Source organism: Lepeophtheirus salmonis, chromosome 5 (assembly GCF_016086655.4).
Source record: "Lepeophtheirus salmonis chromosome 5, UVic_Lsal_1.4, whole genome shotgun sequence".
NCBI lineage: Eukaryota > Metazoa > Arthropoda > Copepoda > Siphonostomatoida > Caligidae > Lepeophtheirus > Lepeophtheirus salmonis.
The window spans coordinates 55,318,697-55,335,785 of NC_052135.2; the positions used below are offsets into that span (position 1 = coordinate 55,318,697).

At 31.2% G+C, this 17,089-nt stretch overlaps 1 pseudogene; it reads right to left on the minus strand.

Annotated features, from left to right (window-relative positions):
* Window positions 1–370: 370 nt before the first annotated feature.
* LOC121117578 (collagenase-like) lies at window positions 371–16,605 on the minus strand (annotated as a pseudogene).
* Between the last annotated feature and the right edge of the window lie 484 nt (window positions 16,606–17,089).

Consider the following 17,089-nt stretch of genomic DNA (forward strand, 5'->3'; position numbering starts at 1 on the left):
CACAGCTGCAGATTTTTTTAAATTTAATTCCAAAATATATATAACTTTTTGAGAATAGCATTGAATTGTTGATTCTTTTAATTGATAAAGTTATAAAAAAATAATATTTGAATTAAATTTTTTTCGAAAAATTTACCATTTAAAATTTTTGTTGATTTTCATTTGTAATAAAATTACAAAAACCTAGCCCCTTTTTGTGTTGACACCCCACACATATTTTAATTGACGATAATGGGCGTTTAAATAAATTACGTATAATATACTCAGGTAAATGAAGTGTGTTTCATATTTTCTTGATTTAATGATTGTTCCCTGATATAAAAGATTAGCAAGTAAGTATTTTGACTTTTGAACCATTTAATTATTTTATCGTAGAGTCATTGAGAAATGACATTTTTTTTATTACCAAGCTCGAGATATTATATAATAAGCCATTTAAAATATATTTAAAGGATTGTTCAAAGCCTTAAGCCTCAATTTTCCTTCCTGTGTTCCCCTCAATCCACTCCAAGAAGGAAGTGACTCGAGAAAATCCTTCAGGCTGTCCATCATTGCAAGTTTTTCCTCCAACAAAGCCTGCAACACCGATTTGCATGTATTCTCCATCTTCAATTTCATAATTCATTGGACCTCCTCTAACCCCCTAAAAATCGATGCAAATAAAATCTTCATTGATCTTTGAACCATATGTTTGAGCACAAACATCATTTGTAATCACCCTCAATCCATTGACATAGTGTAATTGGGGCACTCTAATAGGATTTGGGGATCCTTTGATACATCCGTAGCTTGTGGACGTGACATTTTCATGAGTAAAAGTTTTTCCCACATCGGAGTACTTTGGCAAGCAAATGGGTCGAACATATTCTGAAAGTAATGTCATTATTTTTCCCATAAAATTAATTACCATTAAACTCCAATTCTTCCTTCAGTTTAATGGGCTGCAGTTAGAACATATTGCTTATTCACAATGGATCCTGTATATAGATTTGACTCCATATATTTTTTCATTTCGATAGCAACGACCCATGGAAATTGATTGGGTCAGCTTCTTGTCCACCAATGATTCTCGAGGAGAGTTTCTTGTTTTCAATTCCACAAATATCTATAACACATACGTAGCAGAAAGTATTTAAAATATATAAAAGTTTTCTGTTAGCTTTTACCTTCATATTCAGCTGAAGATGATTGCTGAAAGGGAATATATTGCGTGTTAGTTCAGGATATTTATTTACATATAAATCACTTACCAAGAATGCAATGGATAAAAAAAAAGGCACAGAATAGCTTCATGATGTTGATGGAGTACTAGCCTAATGTTAGTAGATTATAGAGATTTTTTATATAATTCATTTTCTCTTATCTCTTTGGAGGTATAAGACACTGAAAACTGATGATGTTTTAATTTACATTCTGTTAACATGTCAATTTTAATCTATGTAGATATATAAGATTTAATCTGAAAAATAATTTGATCTCCATTATTGGCATTAAATTAATTTCAAATTATAACGCTGTATGTTTATCTAAAATTGGTGTAGTAAAGAAGAAAGAAAAGGTCTGGATTCACCATTAAATAGGCAATACTAACTTGTAGCACCATAGACATAGGGGAAACCGATAATTTTGTTGGACAATAAATAATTGGGAGACGCTTTTTTTTTTTTTTCCAAGTATCAAAAAAGCTTTATTCAAAATAATTATATCACCACTCAATAATATAATCAGAGAAGTTCGGAGGATTATATATATGTTTATAAATATTTTTGAGTATTGAAAAAATCAAATTAAATTTTTTTGAAATATTAAATTTTCTACCCCTCTAGATCAATCCCTCCGACAATCAACTTATTAACCTTACAAACTACTCCAAAATCGATTTTCAACTTTACTCTGACTCAAAGAAGGACTGAAAATGATAACTGCGTGAAAAATCTTCAATACCACTACCTGTATTTTTTATGTGGACAGATCAATGGAGGAACAACTTTTGAGGATTTTTGATATGTTGTGTAATTATGATTTATTATATAGCAATAAAGTTAGAAACTCATAGTTGAACCTCTACCAGCTGATACCAGATTCAGTTCCAGTGTGATGGGGTGTCTCTAGAAACAACAGCTCATGCTCCAAAATATTACTTCTTTAGTTTGTTAACTCCAAGAAAATGGACAAGCTAAAAAATTCATATGATTTTCATCACAAACTAGCGTAGGTGGACCGGCATTTCCTGGGACATTAAGAAGTTTAAATTAATACTATTTCTTTAGTCATAGTTGAACATATTATGATCGAAAATCCTTGGACCTGTTCTCCCTGCTTTTTTTCTGCTCTGAACCATATAATCTCCTTTAAAAAAGTGTAAAAACAAAGATATTTACTAACATGCAGCCTAAATAATTCTTAAGTTAACAATAACAAAAACTATTTATCTCTTGAGTACTTCCAAACTATCATTGTTAAGACAGGAGTGGCTTCTCAATTCCTCTAAGGGACCTTCTCCAGCCTTTGGGATGGCCTGGCTCACAGTAGACGGAGGCACCTTCTTCTTGTCTTACTCTGATATATTCATGGTATGGGTGACCTTAAAGGCCTCCATGATGTCTTCAGGCTTCACTTTTTTTTTACGTTTCGAACATATAAGTTTGTTCTAGATCATGATTTTACTTTGCTAACTCAAAAAAAAATTACAAAGTTTATTCCCTCTTCTCAATTTATATGTCATGGGTATTTCATATTTTATTATTTTTGTGTATCAGTGTATGCACTCTAAAATTTAATGGCTGTTAAATGTCTTGATTAAAACTGAGGGCACCGGGGATCGATTACCTCTTGATCTTGAAACACGTCTTTAAAAAAAGGCAAGTTCTCTCCAATATAAAATATCAATAATAAGATCTATTTTGTAACGTTTGACGGCAAAAGTGCTGGGAGCCAAGGATGTAGCAGCTGATCTATGAGTCTAGATAATGTGTCAGCAAAGAAGCTTGACTGTCCAGGCTTGGGCATAATACTACAATGAACTTGGCAATAATGGAATGGCTTTGTGTTCTATTGCAGTTCAAGATGGGTTCCAACCATTCCAATGCAGTCGTTAACAGCCTATGGTGATAGAAAACCATGAAATCGACAACCTCTGGTGACCATCTAAAATATCTTTAATTGCCAGGAGCTCACAGTTAAACGTGCATTTTTTTGGTTGGGCTTAGTTGATTGTTCTCGACCAGAACCCCAATGGTTTCCATGAACTCTGATTCAATTACTGAAGAGAAGCGCCGATTCAGGTTAACGAAGTATTGGTCGTGAGAGCTTAAGGTGTATTCTCGAGGAAGAAGGCTAGCAAGGTTTGCTTTGATAAAGCCAATCTGATTTGTTGAAATCCTCTTAGTTGCTCAAATCTGCAATTAAGTGCATTTATCTTTGAAGAGACAAAGGTCGGCCTCTCGCAATCTAGAAAAAAAAAGCAATCTTTTATTAGTAAGATTGAGTTCTCATAATTTTGGGGGGAAAATGAAAGTAACCATATTAAAAATGAAATGTTTGTCAAAAATTTGGGGGCTTAGCCCCAAAAATAGTCAACATTATTACTTAATTATTTATGTAAATAGATTTACTTTGTGTATATATTAGCAGAGGGTAGAAACAAAGAATAAAGGTAGAAGAAAATAGACAGAGAGAGAGATGTTGAAAGAGACAAAAGGAGAAAAGATACTAGAAGAGAAAGAGATAGATATAGAAAGAGAAACGGAGGTTTATTTCTGTCACAATCAGACCTTAATTCACCTCAGCCCCCCCAAAAAAAAAACAAACAAAAAAAAACAACTTTTGGAGATGAATAATTTTGAAGATTGTATTTTTTGGTTATCCATTAATGAAATCTCCATGAAATTAAAAGTTCCTAGAATTATGTATTGATATCATTCTTTCACTTTTTGGTACAAATAATTCATACACTAACTTGACAAAAATGCATTAGTTTCATCACAAAAATTAACGGGTGTATGAATGATTTTGGGGATAAGTGTAAGTAAAAATTGTGGGGAAGGGGGCTTCCGATTAAGGGGGCTCAAAACAGTTGCTAGAGACACCACTTTTAACATGTCTAAATTTCATTATTATTACTTAGAATCAAAGTGTAAACACACTTCTTGCAACCCGATATTTTTGACCGAGCAACCTGTACATAGCATTCCACCTATATGTATATACATATATATAAAGAGTTAATTTTTATAATCACTTTCGTGTCGGGATATTTGCTACTTTTCTGTTTGTATAAATATGTGTATGATATATTACAACTACAAATATTCAAATGTCACGCATTGGAAAATTAATTATTAACTCATGAAATTGATAATAATTAAGGGAACTTGCAATTAGTCCATGGAACATTTTGTATTAATCCAAATGTTTTTAGAAGATAGATTGTGTAAACTATATATTTAAAGAATATTGTACTTCAGTCGTAACATTTCATATGGAATTATAGTGCGCAAGCTAATTTTTTTTTATAAGATAAGGTCAGCCTATTATAATAACATGACCAAATTTCACACTGTTTTTGTTAAAACTTTCAAAAAAAAATTACTTGACATGTTTTGTTCGGAATCTTTCATTTAATTTGAATATATTTTTATTTAATATTAATGGATCAGGAGTGGAAACTCCTTTCAAAGATGGAAAATTATGAAATTTGATTGCAAGAATTCTACTTATTTTTATTTATGAATTGATTTCTTTATTCAAGAAAACTTGATATGTATAATAAATATGTTAATACAGTGTACGATGTCTACATGACTTTAAATGAACCTGGATTACTTTAGAGTGAATATTTTAAAATACTAGGTTACGTTATTAAAAGAAGGGACTAATCCAGTTAATAAACAATATAAATTTTTGTTTGTCCCTACGAAGGCGAAAGGGCAACGGATGTATGATTTGCTCGAAGCCTGAGTGAGTATTAAGGAGAACATGAAGGACGTAGGGTGCTCCCCGAGTCTTCCTTACAAGATTAAAAGGGTGCTGACTTCAAGTCATAGCATAGACGTTGAAAAATTGGAATAATTGAGGGCACGGATACCGCAATCACCAAAAGTCCGGTCAATTTGATAAAGCAGCATAGTATCGAATTTCGGGCATGTTGCAAAAGGAACCTGAAAATGAAAATAGTAACCCTCACAATTAGAAAAAGGCTTTGGAGAAAAGCAGCTTAGCTCTTATGAAGTTTCATTAGATCAGCTACAATCAGCTGTGACGAGGAGGAGAAGGAAATAAACAAAAACCGATGGATGAATTTCTCCAATATCCATCGTGAATTCTACTCTTAGTCCAACAAGGACTTACAATTATAACTCTGTCCCAGATCTGCCTTAAATGAGAACATAGGAATGTTGGCTCAGGTTTGGAATATCATTGAATGTAGTGGAAAAGGAAGTGATTTACTCCTCATGAAATAAATAACAATGACCACAGGTAAGTCAAAGAAAATTATTTCTTAAGATTTCAAATTCGAAAAAAAGAACCAACAAAAAAATACACACGACTACTTACATTAATAAATATCCCTATGATTGTGAGGAAATAATATGTAGAAGGATCGACGCCTGACATATAAATACATCCTATATTTTTGTGTTAGTGAAATAAAATCCGTGGTTTTCCCCTATTTTCGAATTGGGGGCAGTACAAAAATAATGATATCATGACAACACTAAATAATTTAAATGATTTTCCATACAATTGTAGCTGTTTACATTATACTCGACTATTAAATGTAAATTGAAATTATTCATTGATCAAACAAACCAAAATTATATATGAAATATTTTAATATGTATGGAATTGCATATAATGTATGACTTGCTACCTTGAACTGGGGATCAGGACATAATTTACCAATAGTGCTTACCCGAATAGAAAATTTAATAAAATAAATACCAAGTGGTTCATTACAAATCATGAAATGCAGCGTATTATATAAAAATTATATTTCAGATATATTTTTCTATTAATTATGAAATAGAATTGAGTATTTATATGTGTACCTGAGAGATTGTTTTAATTTCTAATTCAAATATCTCATAAATGTGAACAAATTGCATTTTTTTAAAAAAAGAATGACATAAAAGTTGACCAAATTAGTATGTATTATTAGAAATCATATTATAAATATTTCTAAATAAGAGGGAAGAAGAAGAAATCATAATCTATCATATTCATATGTTATTTTTTCAGATTTATTTATATTTTAATGAAATAAAAAAATGTAGATATCATTTAACTATTTTTTAATTAACTTTATTGATTCTAAGGAGATTATATAAACAGGAGCAGCTACAACGTTTCATTTTTTTATTATACGTGGCCATTTGGCAGTAAACATTGTAACTTTGTTTGTGTGTGGGGGGGAGGGGGATAATTCTGGGTCTTTTTTTCCAAAAAATTATAAAACTCCATAGCCATCACAAAAAAATTAATTGTCGAGTATTTAATTTTTTTTAGAGATAAATTTAAAAATCTCTAGCTATTAATAGGAAACTAATTTTTTATTGAGAAACATTTCAAATATTAGATTTTTTTCAAAAAAATTACAAAAATCTATAGTTATTCGTCAAAAATTATTTTTTTTTGGAAAAAAAATAATCAATTATCAATTTTTTTTCCTTTTCTGGCGTAAACTTTTCATCCTGACTAAAAAAAATCAATTAAATAGCAAAATTTCTTTTCTTTTTGGGGAAGGAAGGGAATTATTGGAGCATTGTTGGAAATCAATCTTTATTGGGCTTATGCAATTTTATGATACATTTGTGTACAAAGTAATGGAACACAAAGGCAAACTACTTAAACATGCCAAGTTTAATTGTAGATTTGAACAACTAAGAGCCTTTCAACAAATCAGATTGGCTCTATCAAAGCAAACCTTGCTACCCTTCTGCCTCCGGAATACACCTTAAGCCATCACAGCCAATACTTAGTTAACCTGAATCGGCGCTTCTCTTAAGCAATAGAATGGAGGTTCATGGACACCATTGGTGTTCTAGTCGAGAACAATCAACTCAGCCCAACCAAAAAAATGTAAGTTTAAGTTCCTTTTGAGCTGTGGCTGTCCAGTGAGTCCATCATTTTCGCCCAAAAAACAATTTTTGGGGATTTAAATGCTAATTTTAATTTTAAGAAACCGTAATAATTAGTATATACTGTTTCAATTTTTCAAACATTGTTTACACTCTATTCTGTTTGTCTCCTATTTTAGCTAACACATTGAAATTTTATCATTTATTATCATGAAACGCCTGATTATTTATTTATCAAAAAATATTACTTAATTTAATTTTTCTAAATGTCAAACTTCAATTCAATATACGAGATGTAGTAGAAAAAAAAATTCAATTTTCTATTGGATTTTTTTTTGTTTCATTCACCTTTATCTTCTTGGTAATCAAAACATTGTTGATATGACGGTCGGACTTGACAATTTCAACCATTTTAACCAAAATTTTTAACATCAAACATCAAAATTACCGAAACAGAATGGACAAAACCCAAATCGTGCGTGATTGGCTGTTAGAGTATTAGGACCATAAACACTTTTCACATTTTCAGTCATCTGGCTGGCCTTTTAGCCTTGTTTATAGAAAAAATGTTCTACATAGCGTATAAATAAGAAGTAATCGGAGTAATTCCTGCCTATATTTTTGTACGATGCAGAGAAGGATTATATAGTTACTTGACAGCTAATCTATGAATTATCATAACACCGAAGGAAAAGCGTCCAATAGGGTTGGTATGGGGGAGTTGTAGCCCCCCCCCCCGAGAAATTCTTCCTTTTTAAAAGAAAATTTTATATTTAATTAAATTTTCCACACTTTTCCTCGAAAAAATTAATTTTTTGTGAATAGTTATAGATTTTAAAACCTATAAATTGCATCATAACTGAAGTTTACACCATGTTATGGCCTCAATGTTGATATATTTGTTACAATAAATGGACAAATTTTAATACATCATGATGAGACTTCACCGAATGTCTTTAAAAATTTAAAAATATTTTTCAACTAACCGAAGAATAGATTTTTGATAGATATTAAAGTTTAAGTCCTATTATTTGTTAGTCTTATTTTATTTCCAATAGCTCACTAGTTTCCTTAATATTGGCAAATAAAGGTTTGTAATTCCTTTAAAACTTGATTAATTGGCCCCAGAAATGACTGAATTAACAATGCTAACGTCACTTGGAAAATCTACATACTAAAATATTTTCTCTTTGAGAATGAAAGAATATTGATAGCAGCCGTAGAATATATATAAAACTGATCAGATTGCTTACAGCAACAAAACTCACCTGCTAAAAATGTTTATGATTTACATACCTGAGTACTAATCACTGGAGCTGTATTACCTCAGCACTTTTTAGCGTGAGAGTTGTTTTGTAGTTTAAAATCTGAACTGTCTTTTTGCTTATAAAACTAATTTGCAGTAATGTCCGATTACAGATTATTTGTTGTTTAATAGGGGCATTCCTATTACTTATAACTTTATTTGATTATTTGGGATTCATAAAATTTCAAAAAAATATACATCGAGTAAAAGCGTTGGTTGCTTCATCATTTGGAGGGGGCTTTGTTCAAAAATTATTAACACCATTATATATTTACTTATAAAAATAGGTTTACTTTCTATATAGACTAGCAGAGGGTGCCTTCATTTCAGGGCTGAATAGAGGTAAATGGAAACAAAGAATGGAGATAGAAGAAAAGAGAGAGTGAGGTATGTGGAATTCATGCCCTTACCTGTACTGTATCATGCAACCTTTGCCATTGAAGAAACAGAAAAAAGTCATAAACCATGTAGAAGTTAGCCAAATAAGTTAATCACACCAACAACTATTTATTTTTTAAGTACTCCTAGACTGTCATGTTCATATTATTTCTCTAAAATTTATAAAATGAATATATTTACTTCATAATATTAAAATCCTGCATTGTATCTTTTCCTATAAAAGTGTAGCTAAATATTTGTATTTCTATATGAGAGTCAACATTTCTTCATAGAAATAATAAAATGGTCAATATACATGGAGTAAGATAATTTTTCAAGAAAAGTTTTCTCTAAATGTTTCTCTTGTACATTGTCATCGTTGATTCCACCACATAGTACTACAGTTGAAAGCCAATCTTCTACAAAATTGTGAGCCTTTTGGAGCTGAGGCTAGAGGGCCTCGAGGATGATTTTAATTTTTGAGCACTCACCCTATATATACTATGAGGGATTAACGGGAAATTGTATTCCTGTCCTTGTGACAACGGAGCATATGTATTCCTAAGTTATAACTTCGTTTATATATGAACATGAATAAGTTATCAAATAGCCATGACGAAAGTATTAAATCAAGTAGGGCATCGAAGGCTAATGCCATTATTAGCGAAAGAAAGTATCTTGGTCAAAATTTACATTTTTTGTCCACTAGAAGTATTATTATTTCAAACATTTCCTTCATTATTCACTTAGTTTTTGCTTGAGAAATTATGGAGAAGGAATTAGGATTCAAAATAATTTTCACATACAGAATGGCGAGCAGGTTTTCAGATTTGATATCCTTTTTTTTCTTTTTGCTACTTCTTTTGGATTTTTGGGAATGGGAAATTTAAAAAAGCAAATGTTTCCTTGAAGCTTTTGGAAGTTTGACTCAGTTCTATTTTTACTTCCTCGGACACTACAATAGCCAATTATTTTGGTTTGTATCAAATTTGCTTTATAATAATAACTAGAATAAATTATGTACGTATTATTACTTATTCAACTTGTTAATACTACGTAGTACGTACAATAAATAAATGACATAATAGAAAAGCGACATTTCGCGTAAACATTATGACAAATATTGATCATACAATTTCCTCAGGTTAACGGTGATCGATGTGCTTCTTGGTTTAATTCTTCAGACATGGCCATAGAAAAAGATGTGTTTGTTTCTCTATGCCCATGACGTATTAAGTCAGTGGAGGGAATCGACAGCTGACAACAAAATACATGGAGTATTCTTGTGTTAGCGAGATAACAGATTGGGAAAGATAAAGGGGGAGAAGAGGATAGAGTAGAGATAGAGAGAAGGAAAATGAGGTTTTATATCGGTCCAAAACAGGCTCTTAATGAACTCAGTGGCCCAAAAAAGTCATAGGAACATGCTTTGTTATTTTATACGTCTACTTACTAAATTTCAGACGAATTATAATAGAAATATATATCAACAAACTCTTACCTAAAATGTTTAATTTTTCAGTAAACAATTTCAATGTCAAAATTCTCTATAGCTGTAAGCATTAGTCAACCCAGGTTTTATGCTGATTTGATAGCCAAAAGAAGTCACTCAATTGTATAAGAACAGGGTGGTTAGATTACTTTACATTTTAAAGTTAGTTGGAGTGTAAGATGTCTCCTCCGTAACAAGTATCCTCACTCACCTCTATATAATTGACTATCCCAAATTGTTATTATATTCCTGATCTCATTACATAATTATTTATTTATGCAAATTTATCTAGTATGAGATTATCCTAACGTTCCTAAAGAGAAAGGAAGATCGGGGACAGTTGCAATAGGCTATTAAACATAAATAATTCTTTGGAGCTGTTAAATAATTATGGGTTTTACAAAATATATAACTAAGTTCTGTAGACTTCTCTTGAAATATCTGAATATCCTTAGATTCCCAAAATGTATTGAGTGGGGAATCCTCTTCTAAACAATTAAATTGTGTCTTACCTTATTGGAATATAAATCTGGCAAAGATCTAGAATCTCCACAAAAATAAATTAATTACGAATAATATAATTATTTGAAATATTTTTATGTGATGTTGTGTTTTACAAAATAAAAAAACAGGCCTATTAACTTTTTTTGAAATATCTGAATTCCATTGCAATTCCCAAACTTATTGAGTGAGTAATAATCTTCTGAGCAGCCAAATTGATCGTCACCATATTGGAAACTACAAAGATCTTGGATTTCCCCACAAGTAGATAAATTATTAAGTGTTTGTCATTCAATTAATTATAAGTTGTTTTACTGGAAACAATAGTTAAAATGTACAAATATAATAATAGGATTATTTTAATATTGGTGGAAAAAATAATGAAGCATCAATGATATTCTTCAAAATTTGCATTCCATACTTTTGAGTTCTCCAAAGGTAACTAATTTTTTTTATCTTATTGATTAATTCGTTTTATTTTGGACATACGTATGCTATTTTTTGATATTGTGGTTTCAAAAATCCAATTTCAAAATCCTGCCTCTTATTAATTATAGAACTTTTATTGGTCTGAATTAAAAACTATTGTAAGCAATGTGAAAGTGAGGATGCTTTACATTCCCTATTTATGAGTAGCAAATCTTACATTTTGAGTTAGATTCCTTTTAATATTAGAGTAAAATACAATGCAAGGTTTTCCTATAGATTTGTGACGTCATTAAAATGAGTCTGCTTACTTCTGTCAAATTAAAAAAGTCGTGAGCGATTCACCTTATCAATTATCCTCCACCACCTTGCTTTTTCTCAAGCACCAAGACAACTACGGTGACAAAATTTTCATCACAGTTTTAAAATATAATGCAGATTATTCTCTCTCAAAGTCAATAATTTTTGCCAATTTTTTAATAGATTAAATAAAAACTGAGAAAGTAAAATCAAATCTTTTAACAATATAATTATTTTTTTTTCTTTATTTTTTCTGTAACCTAAAGCATTTGAATTTTATTGATTATTTTACTATCAATTGTTTAGTTTTTTCCAAAATTTAAAACTTATTCACTGAAGACAAATTTTTTGATACTGTAACTATCAGTTCTAAGGAGACAGTTGGAACAAATACTAAAAAATTTCTCTCATCTTTTAATCATTCATATATATTGAAGTTGTTTCCCCCTTAAATGTTTCAATATTTCATATCTCACATTTATATTTGTGCATAGTGTACTTTACTCACATCACATATTGCATTTTTGAGTTAATTCACGACATTTTAATATTGTTTAAATGTTTATAACTGAAAGGTTCAACTTTTATAGAGATATGGGGACTTTTTTCCCTCTCATTGAATAATTAAAATACCTAATAGGGTTGAAACTCAGTCTGGGACCATTTTTTTTTTCTATTCGGTTCTACTTGATTTTTTCTGAGCCGATTTGTACAGATATTTCTGCCAAGATGGCGATCTCAGAATATCGAGCGAAATTTAACTATTTTCAATTCGGGGATAGATTTTTTCTGCCTCAATGTATAAATCGATTTATTTCGGTATCCATATTTAGATCGATTAATTTTGGCCTCATTTTGTAGATAGATTTATTTTGGTCTCAATATAAGAATTTATTCATTTTGGTCTGAATATATAGCTCAATTTTCTCCTCTTTCCTCGCTTAACCTCATGTAATCTTCACATGACGTTCTTGTTCACTGATATTCACCATTTTGAAACTGCACGACATCATCAACAATTTATGTTCATTGCCTGATCTAGACGATAATTTTTTGAGACCCATTTATATCAAACTTCTTTAAAGGTCCAATAAAAATTCCAACGCTCTCAGACCGGTCTAGGATTTTCAGACTAAACCCAACACTAATTTGTAGTAATATTTAAATCTGCTACACTTTTGAGATATAATATTTTTTTTTTAATTATCAAAGTATAAATGAAACACATTTTTTTTAGAGATGAAATGTATATAGTCAAATGAGAGAATTGAACCTTGAATTATATATAAGCGGAACATTCATCAAGGATCCTCAAAAATCTCTTATCTAGATTTTCTTGCAATTATTATTTTTTTACGTTTGGGAATTCGGAAGTAAGTGAACGAATTGAACAATGGTGTACTTAAATACATATATTCTTGGAGAACAACGCTCCTGAAAGAGACTCCCAATTGTGAATAGTTTCATGCATCAATTCCTACTAGGAAATAGGACAGAATATTGCATTTTTTTCGTAATGCAATGTTTAGAGATAACTTTACAAGTAGAGCTATCATTGATCATATAATAATTGACCCTTTTGATGGGTTTTCTGATTTGTACCAGTCATACCAGGGATTAAAAAAGGTCAGATTTACATTTTCTCATATCCGGATCCGTTCGGATCTTTTGACGTAATATTCAAGTACATTTCAGGAAAATAATTACTATTAGAACTATTGGTATGATTACAATAGAATAACCACACGATGTTTATGTGGATGTCACTTTAATCACTTATCAAGATAAATACAGTGTTGATCTTCTCTAGTGGTCATATTTTATTATTTTCAATGTTCAAGAGTAAAATTTAAACGAAAGGTTTTTTAAGGACATTTGTATATCAAAATCATCTGAAAATAGTACTTGGCACAACTTTTATTCAATATATGAGCCCTCAGCTCTAATAATTGCATCAATACGAGGCTTAAATCCCTTGCAGAGTTTTTAATGAGAAATAAATGCTTAATTTTATGTCGATTCCAAAAAGTTAAAAAAAATTAACCATTTTTTAAAATGGTAGACTCTGTTCTTTTCAACGGTTTCAATTTAAGTTCAAACAGATAAATAAATAGATAGAAGCTGATCAAAATAGAAAATATCGGGCTGCATGCTAAGGTAGGCTACAAGTTGTCGGGGTTCAGGCCAGCATACGAGCCAAAATATGAAAATACATACAATATATGTATTCCAATATATACGGACGAGAGCTAAATATATTTAAAAAAATCAGAATCTAATAACTAATTGATGAAGTCAAATATCACACAACAGGGGCATTTTTCGGGTTGGGGATGCTTGTTTTTTTAGGTAAAAATAAACCTCTATAAAAAGAGAGCCAAAGGAGTCAGAAACGGATCCAGTAGATAAGTTAAATTTTTTAAACAAGGATTAAATATTAAGAAATATTGGATCTTTTTCAAAATACCAGATCCCAGATATTACAAATTTACCGAAGCTGTAACCGAAACATCGGATTCAGATCCAATACCCGTAATTACAAAACCACATTATAGTTAAGAAGTTTAGGGGTTTCATTATCAATATAGTATAGTACTGTTTTCTAATTCCTCCCAAAACTTCGAAATGTGTTTACTTAATTCCTCCTTGGAATTATTTCCTATACCATTTATTTAAAAAAAGTTAGATCTGCATTTCTTTTGTCTCGTTGTTCTGCGCCATTAGTTTATAATCGGGGCTTTTTATAGACCTAATGCTCCGCGGTCAAGGGCTCTGGAAGATATTACATAATATGACAATTTGTAAGAAATTTTTAGTTTGTTGGTGCAAAAATCTTGCACGTGGTGTAGCATATATATATATATATATACATTATATAACGCGTGTCTATAAATATGCAGTACACATTTTAAAATTGATATAGGTAGTAAGTGATTAATCAATCGGAGCAATTCTTTCTTAATCACATTATGTGATTTTTAAACTAAATAAACCGATATGTGTTTTTTATATGGATTTTCTTATTACTAAAAAATTCAATCGTGGCTGTGCTTCGTCAAAAAATTGTTTGCAGATTTTGGCTGGAGACAAGCGAATGTATCTCTAACGCGGGTTTGGGGTCTCCTACACAGCCATCTATAGATCAATGAACATCTAAAACAACACTGGAGGTTATGTTAAACGTACTTCAAGAGCATCTAGTCCCAAATCTGTTCATTTTAGAAGGTTGGTGCAAAATATCAAAACCAAAGGATAATACGACACAAGAACTTTATTTCGGCAACTGGAAAGTGAGAGAGAATCTGGACCCAAGATGGAGAGAATCTCTCACACATGCAACATTGTCCAAAACTACCTGAGAAGCAGGTTGGTGTCCAACGGATTCTAGTCAATAGAATTCTGGCCGCAGTCTAGCCCAAATCTGAGCCCCTTCGACTATTTTGTGTGGACTTATGGGGAGAAGAATATCTATGATGTCCAACACACAATTGTGGAGAATTTAAAAACAAGCTCCACTGAAACCATATCTTTGCCGATATCCATAAATTCGCCTGGACGTTCATCCGTCAATGTGATGAGGCCTGCATCAGAGATAATGGGATAATCTTCGGAGTGTGGGGAAATAAATGAGAAATATTTACAATAAAAACAAATATCATTGAATTTTTGTGGGGGCCACTCCTCTGCACCAACTCTTTTTGTTACACATATAACATTTGGTTGAGTATATTTAAAAAAAGGCTCTGTAGTGATAAGAAGGTAAGAAATCTCTGTTCTACTTTTTAGCTAGAGTTGTAGAGGTCTTCTATACGTTGGTACTTGGCTTTTGGATTTTGGAAAAATTCAAAAAAAAAATTTCAAAAGCCCACAGCTGTTCACAAAAAAAATAAAACAAGGAAGTTTTTTGTAAAATCATTTAAAACCCCAAAGTTGCTCAAAAAAATCCCTAATGTTCAATTTTGGGGAAAATTTTCAAAAAACATAGCTATATTATTTTGTGTAAAAAAATTTGAAAGATTAAATGAAATTTCAAATATTAAATTTTCTAGCAAAAAAAAAAAAAAAATTCTTCTTCGGACGCCCATGACGTCAGCTCATGGGTAACGTTAAGTTACTTTGAGGAGTTATAAGGGCAAGTCTTTGTTGGACTCGGAGTAAAAATGAGGATCCCTATCAAAATAATTTCTGCCTATGGCTTTGCTTTATACAAAGTGGGATATGTCCTTATTTCCTTCAACTCACAGCTGCTTCCACAAATCTAATACAGCATTATGAAAGCCATGCTTCTCTCCATCCAAACATTCTTCAAATTGTCAGGGGTACCACCGTTAATATCGGTTGTTATTGTTTGTTTGTTTAAAATATGAACGTTGATTGCTTGAATTATAATTAGTTTTTTTTAGCTGTCAACAACCCCCCAACAACTATTTAATAATAATTATATAGTTGAGAAGAATTGTCTAAGAGCTACCAACTGATGTTGGCCTTTTTAACAAAAAAGTGAAGGACGTGCTATGTAAATGAATAATTTAGACAATGACAAAAATACTCTAAAAATTATAGATATTCGATAGATCACGTTCCTACTGCGTTGTATCTACAAACAAAGCCGTACGTATACATACAAACTTCATTAATACATATTAAAAAAGTCTACAATTATGTAAATATTTAATTAGCATGAAAGTTTAACATTTCCATAGATGTTACCTTATTTAATTATGGATGAACTGATATTTGATGGTGAATCAATATTGTTTGCTTTTTATTTGGAAAGAGGGCATTTCTTACTCTCAATCCTTTTCAACGATTAAATATTGATATTTAGATTTCTTCAAATATCTACACATATATAAGATGCGTCGATACTAAAACAATCTTAAACAAAAATAAAGAAAAAAAGAGTTCACTTTTGTGCTTTTGTCACATAGAAGGTGTGGATTTTATATCAGGAAAAATTAAGGATAATGTAAAATTTAATCATTTTCCCAAAATTAACTCACATAGCTTTTTCTCTTACATGGCAGGGTCCATAGCGAAGTAAAACATTCAAACCAACCACTTCCACATACAACCACAGCCTCTAACCTGGCACATATCATGATGAGAAACTCTTTTTCCATGTTGTCCACTGCCTCGAGAATGGAAGCCCGCAAAGAGTCATGAGTGTTGTGTGCACGCTTGTTGGAACCTCTTCAAGACACCCCGTCACATAGTAGTGCAAGGCCTTCAAATCCAGATAGCTAGGAGGCATCATTTCCTTGGCTTCAAACAAATAAAGGACTTAAAAATACTATTTTTTCCCGAAATAAACGCAATTCCAATTACCGGGTATGGACAAACCGCACCAATTAAAATTTTTGCCATGACACGGAATCTGTCAGCATCAATTTAAGCTAAATATAATAATTATCTATGGATTTATTTGGATCCTTGCGTGTCACATAATATTGTATAGTATAATATATAGTCTTGGATTTCAAATCCCCACCCTGTACATATGTACAGTATAGTTCTTTTAAACGTTCTCAATTTTCTCCGGCCTCATCCCATAACCCTACAAACCGATTTTAATACAAACACACACTAATGGAGAATAATTCCGGT